The following is a 14365-nucleotide window of genomic DNA, read 5'->3' as shown; positions in this document are numbered from 1 at the left end:
AAAAGTTACAACTCTAGTTCTACTCACATCCTGTTCAATAGTATTAGGGTCTGAGGTGTCTCTCATGGATTGATCATCAGTAGAGGGATGGTTCCTGCTGGAATTTCCCATAGGGAGCTCAATTTTCCTGCTCTGGGCACCCCCTTTTTATAATGTGATTCTGATTATACCTCATTAGCATTGACACACAACCTGTATCCTGTGGTTAAGGCACAATTGGAAACAGAGGTGCCTTTACAAAAACATTTTATTTAAAATTAATCTTCCTGCTAATTGTTCACCCTGTTACCACTTGGTACCTCTTTTCCCATAATCTTAATACAGCCACATATTAAATTTAAAAGTAAATTTAGAACAATCAGGAGACAATACAGCAAGATATTCCCTATCCCAAGCCTTGAGGTATCAATTCTGGAGCTTTAATGCAGGTATCAGAAACACAAGGTTGATACTTTTTACCCCATCTTTAGTAGAGATAAATAAAAATAAATAAAATCTGCTTACTTTCTCTAACAGACACGCTCCATGTTACTGCCATTATCTCCTCTATTTTAGTCAATTGTTTTTCATTCCACTGAAAACATATTTACTTAGTTTACATAGGGGATTCAAGTTTTTTTCTCTTTTTTACGAATGGGAATTTGTTTCTCTATTTATTTTGGCATTTGTGTTAACTAATCACTATCATGTAGGTGACTCACTAACATTTCACTCCATCATTGCTATTAGTATCATACTTGGAACTGTATTTATTTTCATAGACATTTTAAGTTACTTTACAGACAGATTTAAAAATACAATCTGAAGATAAGTGATCTTCATCTGCACAGTGTCTAAAGTTTTGAGTTTAGCTAATTTTTTTTTAAATGAGCCCTGCTAAGGTAAGTACATGCAAAATGTAGAGTCTGTTATTTGACTGTACCATGTTAAATAATGAATGACAAAGAACAATACAGTAATAACAGTAATAATGATAATTACTCCAGCCAGGACAGGTGAGGCATTTTAGAACTCATTACTCAAAGAATTGAATTTAAGCATAAGACAGAAATAAAATTTTGAAATGCACAGACCAGTTAGAAAGCTAAAATACCAGCACTGTCATCCTGACCGAATGTGAAAGAATAAAATTACCGTACAGAGACTATGTGCACTTTGCACATTTTGACAGGAAGTAAAAAGAAGTAATAACAGTAATTGAAGTGTCTATTGTGGGGTGAGTGTGTGGGGGGGCGGGGGTGAGACACACCCGCTGTCACTTCAAGCACAGTGGCACTCACTAGTCCGAAGGCTCGTTCACACGGCAGCAGGGGCCAGCAGCTCCCACTCCTGACCCAGAGGCAGCAGCACAGACTCTTGTCCCCCCCACCTCAGCTCAGCAGAGACTGGGCAGAGGCAGGAGGGTGGGGCCACCCTGACATCAGCAAACTCCCCCCCCGCCCCCCGCCCAGCACACGGGAGGCTCCTGGGAGCAGCTTGGCAGGGGCAGCTCCCAGTGGGGGAGGGGGCAGGGCTGCAGGAAGAGCTGCAGGGGCAGACAGCTGAAGAGAAGTGGGGGGAGGAGAGACAGGACACCCCTCAGCAAGGCCCCCCTGGACCGTCATGTCGTCTGCCCCCCACTAAGTCTGGTCCTGTCCTGCTCTTCACAATGAGAACAGCGCTGGGCTCTCTGCCAGCGAGCTCTCCCTGCGCCCTGCTAGGGGCTCCATCTCCTGTGTCCGTCTGTGGCTAGTTGCGGGGTGATGGATCTGCTGGGAGACACAAGGGGCTCTCGCTTCGTCCCCTCACCCTGGTGTTTCCTGGCTGCTCTGAGCAGGGTGGGGGTGGGACTCCTGCCTGTGAGCCACCCAGAGCTTCCCTTTGATTGGCTCCTTTCCCCCCCATGAGTGGTGGGGTTGTGACGGGGGCAGCAGGTACTGAGTGTGGGACTCTTGCTCTTTCAGGGGCCGGTGACCTTCGAGGAGGTGGCTGTGTATTTCACCAGGGAAGAGGGGGCTCTGCTGGACCCCGCTCAGAGAGCCCTCTACTGGGATGTCATGCAGGAGAACTATGAGACGGTGACCTCGCTGGGTGAGGAGTCCTGTCCCCTCGGTTATTAGAAGCTGTGGGGGCTCTAAAAAATCTGAGCAGTGATAACTTTATACCTTTAATTGTCATACAAGTTTTGACAAGTTCCCTTGCCCCGCTTTTTTTGCCTTATCTCCCACCCACTAAAATAATTTTTGGACTGTGCCTTTTTGGTGCCAACAGTCATTTTAAAATTGCATTTAATGTATCTGTAAACGGGCTACTCACCACCGCGGCGCCTCCTGCTGGTTTTTCCCGGGGAATTAGCTCTTTTCCAGCCCGGAGCGCCCTCTGCAGGCCAGTGATCCCCCTTTTTCCTATCGGCCCCGTGTCCCTCCCAGGACCCGGTGCCCCTTTCACTATAATTGGGTCTCCCCCTCCCAGGGGAACCCCCACCCTACTATCCCCACTTTGCCTCAGTAGTGGCCACTGACAGTCATGGTCTAGCCACACACCCTGGGGCAGACTGCAGCATCGGCCCACTCATCACAGGCAAAAGGGGGTTTGGACCTGCTGCTTTACCTACTCCTGGGTTGTCCCTTGCAACCCCTAGTACCTCTTGCCCTTTCCTAGGCCGCAGCCTGGGGCTTTCCAGGCTGGAGCTTCCCTAGCTCCTCAGCCCTTCCCCAGCCCTGCTTCACCATAGGTACCTTTTCAACCTCTAAGCAGCCAGGCCCATCTCCCTCTGGAAGCAGAGGGAGAGACTGACTGCTCCTGGCTTCCCTGCCTTCTTATAAGCCCCAGGGCTTCAGTTTGGGGCGTGGCCGCAGCTGCAGCCACTTCCTTAATCAGCCCAGCTTCCAGAGCCACCGCTCTCAAGCCCTGGCAGGCAGCATTTCAAGCCCCTCCGGGCAGGAGCAGGGTCCACCCTGCTACAGTATCCTTATAGGATACCTTAATAACTACATTAATAACTGTCGCTTTCATGCCGTTTCCTCATTTTAGGAGGAAAATACGCCACCTGTAGAATTCTAAATTGAGTTAATAGGTGTGTGACTCATGCCTGGCTTGTGTGACAGTCAGGTGAGCTCCTCTTTTGATAGGAGAGTGTATAATGTTGCCATTCAGGACCCCACGGGTGAAGGGAGAACAGAGCTATGGGAGGGGAGGAGAAGGGGGAGTAGATAATTCTGGGGTGCCAGGACATGGGGAGGGAGTGTGCAGGGTTAGAGCTAAGAAGGGAGGGAGGAGGTTGTGAGAGACGAGGAGGGAACACAAGAAGTTCCCAAGGTGCCGGGAGGTGGTGCCGGCTGAGAGTAGTGGGAAGAAGAGGAGGGGAGTGTGGGGGAAGGGCACCCGGGAAGTGGGCTGGGTGGGTCAGTGGGAGGGAGGAGAGGTTTGGGGATCCAGAGCTCTGGGGGATCCCAGACCTTTAACCCCGAATCCCTTCCCAAGCCTTGTTGCTTTAGAGCCTCCACTCCAGTTTTCTTTCTGTTCAGTTTCACTTCATTATACATCCCCCCCCCCAATATTATTATTATAACTCTTGCCCTCCCTCTCCCGCTCATTACCCCCCTCCCCATATGGCCTCCCCATCTCAATGCACAGTGACCCCGGCCTCCGACCCTGAGTCCTTGCTGCATCCTCCCTCCCACACCAGGGCCACGTCCCAGGCACCAATGGGCGCTTGGCTGATGATGTCACAGGGCGGTGGTGTAGCCTGTACAGTTTCTACACCTATAAGATTACAGGTTGGGGCACAACTTGCCCTTGTACAGGGCTACTCAGAGTTAATTGAGAAGATGGAATTTGGTGAAACACAGAAACGTGATTTAATCCAGACAGTTATAACTGAAATCATAGGCCAGGCTCAATACACGTAACGATTAAACTAAGGTAAGTACAGTAAAGAGGGTCTTGTCCTGTGCATACTTACAAGATACGGACACCCTTGGAAAGAAAGATCAACGGGCAAAGGAGACCATCAGAAGGGAGCCCTGCTTCAGTTTACACTGTCTCAGGGACCCGACAAAATGAAAACCTGGTAGCTAGGAGAGGTATTTTATCCACTTCCTTAGGATGGCTATATACCATATCTGCTCCTTTTCTCTGATTACAAGAATGTCAATAGCTGCCCCAACCCATACGTGGCCTTTGGGAAGTCCATAAGCATCAAGCATTAATACTCATGATTTACATCACTTATTAATTAATAATTCCAATCTATGAATGTGGTGCAACCTAATTGCTAAAGCCCACCCCAAACTTCCTTCTTTTCAGAAGAATTAGGGACTGTTGCTCCTGAATTTTAGTGTTTAATTCCCCAGCCTTCTCCACACACTGGGGAGTTTAATTCTCCCTCCCATTACACCTGAGTCACTAGATTTCCTAATTCCCCAAAATGTGCTTTTGCGATGTCAGAGATCTAGGGTAGCGAAGCCTTTGACCTGCCTCCATGTGGTGCTCAAGCAATGGCCTCTCGGGTATCAGGCCTCTAGCCAGCCCCTCTCTGTGGGTGGGGACCCACATGCCTCTCCTGTTTGACCAGGGTGTGAGAATTGCAGCTTGTCCTGCACTGTGTTCACTGGACTAACATCCAGTTCCTGTGCTTTGCTTTCTCTCCAAGGGCTGTGAGCAGTGTGTGTGTGTGTGAGAGAGAGGCAGGAATTTTGGTGATGTCAATACACACCTCAGTTTCCCTCTGTGGTTGGTATTGCTATGATTATAAAGAGCAGGAGACATGAGGTGTTTTGTCACGGAGCTGTCATGGGGTGATATGAATGGGTCATTAAGGACAGGCTGGGACCAACCTACATCAGTGGAATACCCGACAGAGACAAGGGAATAATTGTCACCTGTCCATGGGAGGATCTCAGCTTGGCTGAGTGAAACATACATGGACTCGTTATGTTTTTGGGAGCAGGAAGAACTGGGTTTGCAGATGCAGGGAGCTCTACTGGAGCAAAGACAAATGGACACGCTCAGTGAAAGGAAACCAAACTGTTTTCTACAGCAGCCTGGCTCAAGGGCATTGGCCAGTATGGACTATATCGTCGTCTTTGCTTCTCTGCTAATCTAAAGACGTTCAGTGCTGTATTTCAGTTGACTAATGAACCCTGCTATGTTTTAAAAGTCTGCCGAGTGTCACAGCACAAACTTGCTCTGTGCATTGAATGAGGAACAGTCACTGAACAGGAATGTCGTTCGGCTGGATCTGCTGGCAGAGCTCACAGGTTGAAATAGGAGTGTTGAAGCCAGAGGCTCAGTCTCAGGTGCTGAAGCTACATGGCCTGTCCTTGTGGAAGAGTGGGAGCCCTTGGGGGTCTAGTGCACTCAAGGGACACCTCCCAAGGACAGTTTAAAAGCCAGGGCATTGCACAGATCCTGTGCATCCATGACAGTGGCATTGTGCCTTATGGGGAAAAGATATAAAGCAAGAAAAGCATCAAAATTTTTCTTGGGAATCCCCGATCATTCCAAAGTGTATTAAAAACCTTCTTTAAAAGCTTACGTCTGGGTTATCAGGTCATGTCAGTTTGTAGCCCAAAAAGGCCCTTCTCAGTCAGCTCAAACTCAACTGTTTCTCCCCAAAAAGTCTGTCATCTTCAGTCTCCCGAAAGAGGTAAAATCAGTCACTGCCCCTTTCTGTGCGGGGCAAAGCTTCAGAAGATGGAGTTCTGCATAACCAGCCTTGAGATCCAGCCTTAGTGACACCAGATTGCACAAGAAACCCATCCCCCCATCCCTCAGCCTCCCCGGTATCATCTGGCCCATCTCAGCACCACAGTCTGTGAAGTATTCGTGCTTTCAAGGGCTGGCTCAAAGATACAGATAACAGTCATAAGTAGGGCCAGTGTTTGCTGGCAGCGAAAACAGAGTAATTCACAAGCATGAGCAATATATAATCCTTTACAGCCGGAAAGTGCATTGGGGGAGGGGACAGGAGCCAGCTGTGTGGGGAAGGTGGGGCCCAGACACTGGGCATTGAGAGCCTAGAGCCGGCTGTGTGCTGGGGAGACAGGGCATGAAGCAGCTGTGTGCAGGGGAGAGGAGCAGAGGAGAGGTGTTGTGGACGCAGCCGAGAGCAGGTGTGAGCACCGTCTGCGCTGCAGCACGATGAGGGTGCCCAGCGTCCCACTGCCAAGTGCCCCATCTCCCAAGGGGAAGCTCCAGTGTTTTTTCTGAGCCCAGACTTGTATGAGGAGGGAAGAAATTGGCAGCAAGTCTCAAAAGCAGCCAGCCCCCAGCCTCTGCCCCGTGCCCTGGGGAGGAGTCAGGGGTCTCCAGGCAGAAATGTGGGGTTTGTGACCCTGCATCCCCAACCACCTTCTGTTCAGCTATTCTGGATACGAAGGGTGATTCCAGAAATGAAGAGTAGTTTCAGGGGGAAATGCAGTAATAGCAGCAATTTCCGGAAAACACTGGCCCTAGTCATAACATTAAATACAATAGTCTCAAGTTCTACACCTGTGTTCATCAGATCTGTCCCTCTGCCTTCACATAGTTCACTCTGCTGGCGGGTTCCACCTCTTCCCCCATCTGTGTCTGTCTTGTCTAGTTAGACTGTAAATTCTTCAGGGCATGGGCCATCTTCTATTCTGGGTTTGTGCTGTGCCCAGCACAACGGGCCCACGGTTCATTGGCTCTTAGGCACTAAGGTCATGAATATGAGTTATAATAATAACTCTTCTGCCACTTTGAGCCAAGGAAGCCGGCCTTGGGGTGTTACGTCTTAAAAATGAGCTGGGGTTAAAACCATGGAATATTCCTTGTGACAAGTATCCCACCAATTCCATGGACCTTCCTTGTTTTCTTTCCCTTCCCAGGGTTTCCAGTTTCCAAACCTGATGTGATCTCGCAGCTGGAATGAGGGGACCAGCCGTGAGTCTCAGACCTCTATGGCTCTGAAAAAAGTGCTCCCGAGAGCTGTCTGCACAGGTGAGGAATTGGGTGAACCATCTCAACAACTGTCTGTGAATACAGGAAACATTTGGGATGCCCTACAAAGACTCTCCAAGTTGTAAGCGCTCCAAGTTCAGAACTGTTCCCTGCAGATGTGACCTCCAGACTCACAGCTCTGCTGGTGCTGCTCACTCACGACCCGCAGCCCCTGCTATCCCAGCCCTGACCTCCAGACTCACAGCTCTGCTGGTGCCCCTCACTCCCGACCCGCAGCCCCTGCTATCCCAGCCCTGACCTCCAGACTCACAGCTCTGCTGGTGCCCCTCACTCCTGACCCGCAGCCCCTGCCATCCCAGTCCTGACCTCCAGACTCACAGCTCTGCTGGTGCCCCTCACTCCTGACCCGCAGCCCCCTGCGCTCCCTCCAGTTCTAACGGTGCCCCTCACTCCCGACCTGCAGCCCCTGCCATCCCAGTCCTGACCTCCAGACTCACAGCTCTGCTGGTGCCCCTCACTCCCGACCCACAGCCCCCTGGACTCCCTGCTGAGTTCCTCAGTCACTGTGCTGCTGGTGCCCCTCACTGCCGACCCGCAGCCCCTGCGCTCCCTCCAGTTCTAACGGTGCCCCTCACTCCCGACCCGCAGCCCCTGCCATCCCAGTCCTGACCTCCATACTCACAGTTCTGCTGGTGCCCCTCACTCCCGACCCGCAGCCCCCTGCACTCCCTCCAGCTCTGACGGTGCCCCTCACTCCCGACCCGCAGCCCCTGCTATCCCAGTCCTGACCTCCAGACTCACAGTTCTGCTGGTGCCCCTCACTCCCGACCCGCAGCCCCTGCCATCCCAGTCCTGACCTCCAGACTCACAGCTCTGCTGGTGCCCCTCACTCCCGACCTGCAGCCCCCTGGGTTCCCCCCAGCTCTAGTGGTGCCCCTCACTCCTGACCCGCAGCCCCTGCTATCCCAGTCCTGACCTCCAGACTCACAGCTCTCCTGGTGCCCCTCACTCCCGACCCGCAGCCCCCTGCGCTCCCTCCAGCTCTGCAGGTGCCTCTCACTCCCGACCTGCAGCCCCTGCTATCCCAGTCCTGACCTCCAGACTCACAGCTCTGCTGGTGCCCCTCACTCCTGACCTGCAGCCCCTGCCATCCCAGTCCTGACCTCCAGACTCACAGCTCTGCTGGTGCCCCTCACTCCCGACCTGTAGCCCCCGGGTTCCCCCCAGCTCTAGTGGTGCCCCTCACTCCTGACCCGCAGCCCCTGCCATCCCAGCCCTGACCTCCAGACTCACAGTTCTGCTGGTGCCCCTCACTCCCGACCCACAGCCCCCTAGGCTTCCCCCAGCTCTACCAGTGCCCCTCACTCCCGACCCGCAGCCCTTGCTATCCCATTCCTGACCTCCTGTGACGTTATGAGTGTAATATATTTCATTGAAAGGTGACAGGGCCAGAAAGAGTTAATTAACTCACCTCACCCACTGACCTGACCCATGGGTGAACCTTGAGGGCTGGTTAGGAAGATCTGTAAATGAACAGAGCTTTGAAATGCAAGTCTGCATTGTTAGAGGTAGAAGGGGAGATGCTTGCTCAGGTCTTGTGATGTAAGCAAACAAGGCTTGTCTATTGCTGTAGTTTTAATTCAAAGATCAGAAAAGGAATATTAATATTTATGATGATACTTGAGTGAAATAGTATTATTGTCTCTGTGTCTCTTTGAAGGTTGTGCTAACCTGGATCTGAACTGTTTAATGGGTAAATTACCCTGTGCTAATTGCCAGGATGTTTGGGAGAAGGAGTTAAGCCCATTGTTTTCTCAGGCTGAAAGGCTGCTGGAAATATTTAAGAACCCTGGGACATGATCCTGCTTCATCTCAGATCTGCTTTGGGATTTAAGAGGGGGAAACCTTAAGCCATAAGGATTGAGATCCCGAGTCAATGACTGGAGTCACCCTGAATATGGACATTGGACTATCACCTCTGGACTATTTCTAAAAGGACTTTTGGCAACTACAAGCTCACCTCATCTATGCATCTGAACCTCAAGAATTGAATTCAAGTCTGTCTGTATATTGATCTTTTAACCAAAACTCTCTCTCTTTTCTTTTTTAATAAATTTTAGCTTAGTTAATAAGAATTGGCTGTAGCACTATAAGGGAACTGCGTTGTTTGGACTTCTAAGTGACCAGTGAGGTGCTACAGAAGCTGTTTTGTGCTGGTTGGTAAATCTAAGTATTGGAATAACCACCAGCGTTTGGGGTTTGTCTGCCCCGTTTTGTTTGCCGTTCACCCTGATTGAGTGACCTCAGCTGGCTCCCACGGGCAGCAGCGTCACACTGCTCCTTTCTAGTCACACTTTCTACACATCTAACATTAGTATATAATGTAATACAGATCTATCCCATCACCTGCCGGAGGGCCTCTGGTAAGGCGGATTCGGCGGCATGCCTGCGGGAGGTCCTCTGGTAACACAGATTCACCGGCATGCCTGTGGCAGGTCTGCCGGTCCTGTGCCTTCAGCGTACCACCACCGAATTGCTGCTGCAGCTGGGGCACTGGCAGTGCTCCCGCAGGCATGCCGCCTAATCCACATTACCAGGGGACCTCCTGCAGGCAGCCTGACTGCCACCCTCACAGCGACCAGCAGGCCACCCCCCCGCCGCTTGCTGCGCTGGTGCCTGGACCCGCCCCTGTCCCTGACCCAGGGCAGAGGATAGTGAAGCTGAACATCCAGAGCTTGCAAGATAAAGGAGCAGGGGGGCGAGGCCTGGCGGTGTTGGCAGAACGGGAAAGCATCAGAGGGTTCTGTGGCAACCAGGGGGATTGGTGGGAGTCAGTGAGGGAGGAGTTCTGGCAGTCGTGCAAACACCACAACATTAAAGAAACCAACAGTGCCACAGCACTTGCCTGTGGGATTTCCACAAGAGCATCCAGGCTGGGGAGCCAGTCAGCGTGTGACTGTATGACTGGATCAAGCGACAGCTGCCCGAGTTCCAGGAGATGAGGCTGCAGCTGGCCAACATGAGCAGGAGCACTGAGTGAAGGGAGGGGCAGCCTCCCCTGACATTTTTCCGGCCTGCAGGGAATGGAGACAAAGCAGGGGGATGCAGGGACTCAGGGCAGGCCCCACGGATCCGGTAGTGCAGGACTATAGTCGCTGGAGGAGGAGAGAGAGTCCTGCGAGAGGAAACTGCTGGTGGGAAGCAATAAGTGCAGAGTGCAAAGCAGCCAGCTGAGAGTCATGGGTGTCTAGAAAACAAAGCAGTAGCGGGTCCCATGGTGTAATGGGCAGCACTCAGGACTTTGAATCCTGGAATCTGAGTTCAAATCTCAGGGGGACCTCTTGGGCATAAGTTGGTTTGCTGCAAAGCCTTGGAGCTCAAGGTGCTTGGTTACTCTCTCCCTGGCTGAACTAGAGTGGATGTTTTTTCTCCTCCTCCTGGGTCACTGGTGCCCACTGGCAATGGGTCTCTGGTCCAGCTGGGCCGCTAGAGGGTGGGGTCCTAGACCTTAACAGTTTGGCTAGAGATTCCTGCGGTTTGACCTGATGGTTGGGTTTCTTGCTGCTTCACCTGATGCCCACAACTTTGGTCCCTGTAGCTGCAGCCCTTCCTCTTGCCCACGTGGCATTTAAAGGAAGCAGAGCCAGGGCCAGGCTTCCCAGGCTGGAGCCCAGCCCCTCTCCTCCTCTGGGCACCTAGAGCAGAGGCGGCTGGTGCTGACGGCTCCAAGGGAAGGCTTAAAAGCCACAGAGCAACTGAGGTCAGGGCTAGAGGAGGGCAGGACCATGCCTGTGTGTGGCCTTCAGATGGGCACAAAAACACCCAGCCAGGCTGCTCCCTGCCATGCCAAACACCCACTGAAGGCCACCCACAGATCAGCATGCAGGGCGGCTGCTGATGCTCTGTGGCCAACATCAGAAGATGGTAGGAAAGCAGGGCCAGCCCCCCTGGTGGGGCCTCTCACTGTTCCCACTCTCTGTGGTCACTTTGGCAGTGGGGCAGGAGATTTTACCCCAAGAGGCTTTTCCCCAGCTGGTGAGAAGCAGAGAAACACCCAGGCTCCCAAGGGGCTATGTAGCAACCCCCCTCCAGCACAGGGACAGGCGCACATTTGGAAGAGGGAAACTGCTCCACACGCTAGCCCGGGCAGCTGCCCATTTTCTTTGGCAAGTCAGGAAGGGCAAAGGCGAGACTGGAAGCACCTGGGGCTCATGCCCCAGCCTTTGTGACGCCCACCCCCCAACTCCTTCCCGAGGCTCTAGCTGAAGCCAGAGCATTGGCCTGAGCGGCCAAGAAGAGGTTCCAGCCCTGAAGGGAGCAGGACTTTCAGCACAAAGGTAAAATTGCACAAGCACAACCACGAAGGGACTTGAACCTTCAATCTCTTAATCAGAAGACAGACGCCTTATCCATTAGGCCATAGGAACAAAACTTTTCCAAGCACTTATTTGGAAAAGGCAGACACAGTGTTTCTCAGGTCTTCTACTGAGGGGGGCCGAGACTCTCTGGGCACAAGAAGTCGAGTTCCCAGCGAGATGTGAGACAATTCTCTGCAGCCAGGTGCAGGACTTTGGCAGGGAGGCTCAGGGATGAGGGACTGGGGTGCAGCGGACAGACCAGCTATCTAGGTGCTTAGATTTGGTCTCACTGAGGAGGAGGAGGAATCCTGCTGACAGCCAGTGGCTGTGGAGAAAAAGTGGGATGTCCAGGCTGCTCAGGTCTCCTTCTTCCAGCTCCTCATCTGGCTGAGCTGCTCCACCGGCCTGGACAAGTCCTCTGCATGCACAGCAAATAGCCCAAGAGCCATTGCTGCCCAAACCTGTGCTGGGGGATGAGCGTCTCTCTTCCCTGTCCCATCTGCGCTAGAACAGACCACTAGATTGAGAGAGACAGTCAACAACGATTAAGGCTAAGATTATATAAAGGGGGTCACAGAATTTGTGACTTTCAGAGATCTCAGTGACATTTTCCACCTCAGCCCTGGGGCAGCAAGACTGGAGCTGTCGGCCAGTGGGGGCCCCACAGCTATCAGCCACCAGTGTCGGAAGGGGCTCCCACAGGCCCATGCCACCACGGATGGACCCCACAGCTCCCAGCTACTGTGGGTGGATCCCAGAGCTCCCAGCCATGGGGGGCTGTGCCGATCGGGTGTCTGCACTAATTTTGGCATCAATATGGTGATCCCTGAGAAGCTTGGGGTCCCCAGGTTGCCTAAGGAGGGGTGAACCGGCCCAGGTCAGAAACGGAGCAGGTCAAATCTCCCGTGCCGATCAGTAGTGGGATCGCGCCTGTGATTAGCCCCTGCAGTGTAGCCTGGGCAAGACAGTGAGATACGGTCTCTTTTTATACACCCTCCATCCCCCACAGAGACTGTATGGGGGGATGGGAGCACCCATTGTGGGGACCCTGAACTGGTGGGAGGGAGGCACCATGTACCAGGGATCCCGAAACGCAGAACAGGGACACCCACACACCAGGTGTCTTGATTTACAAACTGCAAGTGATGGGGAATTTACCACCTCCCTTGCGGAGCTTGTTCCACTAGATAATTAGCCTCATGGTTAAAAAATGGTTATTTCCAGTTGGCATTTTCTGACATCGACTACAAGCCAAGGGGGTCTTGTTCAGTGTTTGTCTGGTGAATTAAAGACCCCTTTAAATCACATATTCCCCCCTCTGGGAATTTGTAAAATGTATTTAAAACAGTGATTAAATCGCCTCTTAACCTCCAGTCAATGAAATCAATTGAGCTTCTTCAATCTCTCGCTGTAGACAGAAGAGAACAATGCACATTTTCCTTGTTTTTAAAGGCAAAAATCCTGATCTTTCCAATGGGATCTTCTGCTTCAACTGTCAGTTTGGGGAAGAATTTGGCTTCCTGGGTTATAATCTGCCGGCTGGGTTATAATCTGCAGTCTGAAGGGTCAAATTTAGATGAGGCCGTTAGTGCTGCCCCCGTCTGGCCAGAGAGGGGAGCTCACAAGCAGAGTTGAAAGCTGGAGCTGAGAGGGACCTGGCAGGACACGCGGGGCACGAAGCCTCTCACATGGGACCCTCGCTGTGCAGCAGGAGGCGGAGGGAAGCTGATTGTCAGGGCTCAGGGCTGCACCCTGCCAGGCTGAGCCGGCGTCTGTGCTAAGCTCGGCATCAATCAGGTGATTCTGGGAAGTTCGGGGTCCCCGGGCTCCCACAGGAGGGTGAAGTAGGTCACCCCTGGAGCAGGTTAAAGCTGCAGGGTGACAGTGGGGCTGCTGCCCCTGTGAACAGCTGCTGTAACACCACCTGGGCAGGACAGGGAGAGCCAGTTATACCCCCCCCCCCACAGCCTGTATCGGGGGATGGGAGCACTCACACCCTGGGGACCCACCCACCAGAGATCTGCTGGGGGGGAGAGTGGCACCCACACACCCAGGAAGTTGTGGGGGGGGGGCAGAGTTACCTGGACACCTGGGCTCCTGGATGGGGGATGGGAGGCACCGAAACATCTGGGATCTTACATGAGAGGAGAGAGAAGCCTGCATCCAGACATGAGACGGGGGCGGGGGAAGCAGGATCATTTCCCAGTTCCAGGCTGTCCCTGTCTGGCCAAGGCACAGAGCTCACAAGCAGAGTTTAAAGCTCCAGCTGCCAAGCAATAAAAGCAGCCAGGCTCCATGGCTGGTGCCTGTGATCCCAGCTCCTGGGGAGACTGAGGCCAGAGGATCACTTGAGCTCAGGAGTTCTGGGCTGCAGGGGGCTGTGCCGATCGGGTGTCTGCACTAAGTTCAGCATCAATATGATGATCACGGGGGAGCTTGGGGTCCCCAGGTTGCCTAAGGAGGGGTGAACCGGCCCAGGTCAGAAACAGAGCAGGTCAAAACTCCCGTGCTGATCAGTAGTGGGATTGCACCTGTGGATAGCCCCTGCAGCGTAGCCTGGGTAAGACAAGTATCAGAGGGGTAGCCGTGTTAGTCTGGTTCTGTAGAAGCAGCAAAGAATCCTGTGGCACCTTATAGACTAACAGAAGTTTTGCAGCATGAGCTTTCGTGGGTGAATACTGCATCCAAAGAAGTGGGTATTCACCCACGAAAGCTCATGCTGCAAAACTTCTGTTAGTCTATAAGGTGCCACAGGATTCTTTGCTGCTTCTGGGTAAGACAGTGAGACACGGTCTCTTTTTATACGGACACCCCCCACAGAGCCTGGAGGAGGGGATGGGAGCACCCACACGCTGGGGATTCTGACTTGGGGGGAGGGACGCCCCCCTGCAACACAGATCTTGAAAAGGGGAACAGTGACACCCACACACCACAGAGCCTGGATGGGGGCAGGGGAACCACACACGGGAGCTAGTTCATGGGGTGGGGGACACACCCATATGCTCCATTGCACCATTCTTAATGAGAAGAACGGGGGCATCCGCACAACACGGATCCTTAACGGGCGGGGGGACACCCACACACTCCACTATTAACCAGGA

General features: G+C 52.8%; 1 non-coding gene across 1 annotated transcript; it reads left to right on the top strand.

Annotated features, from left to right (window-relative positions):
- Positions 1–10174: 10174 nt before the first annotated feature.
- Positions 10175–10246, top strand: TRNAQ-UUG. The gene has a single exon. It is a non-coding gene; the product is annotated as a tRNA-Gln (tRNA).
- Positions 10247–14365: the final 4119 nt, after the last annotated feature.

This window comes from Mauremys reevesii, linkage group 12, assembly GCF_016161935.1.
Source record: "Mauremys reevesii isolate NIE-2019 linkage group 12, ASM1616193v1, whole genome shotgun sequence".
Classification (NCBI taxonomy): Eukaryota; Metazoa; Chordata; order Testudines; family Geoemydidae; genus Mauremys; species Mauremys reevesii.
The sequence above is the reverse complement of the archived record's forward strand: the minus strand, read 5'-3'. Positions and strand labels throughout refer to the sequence as shown.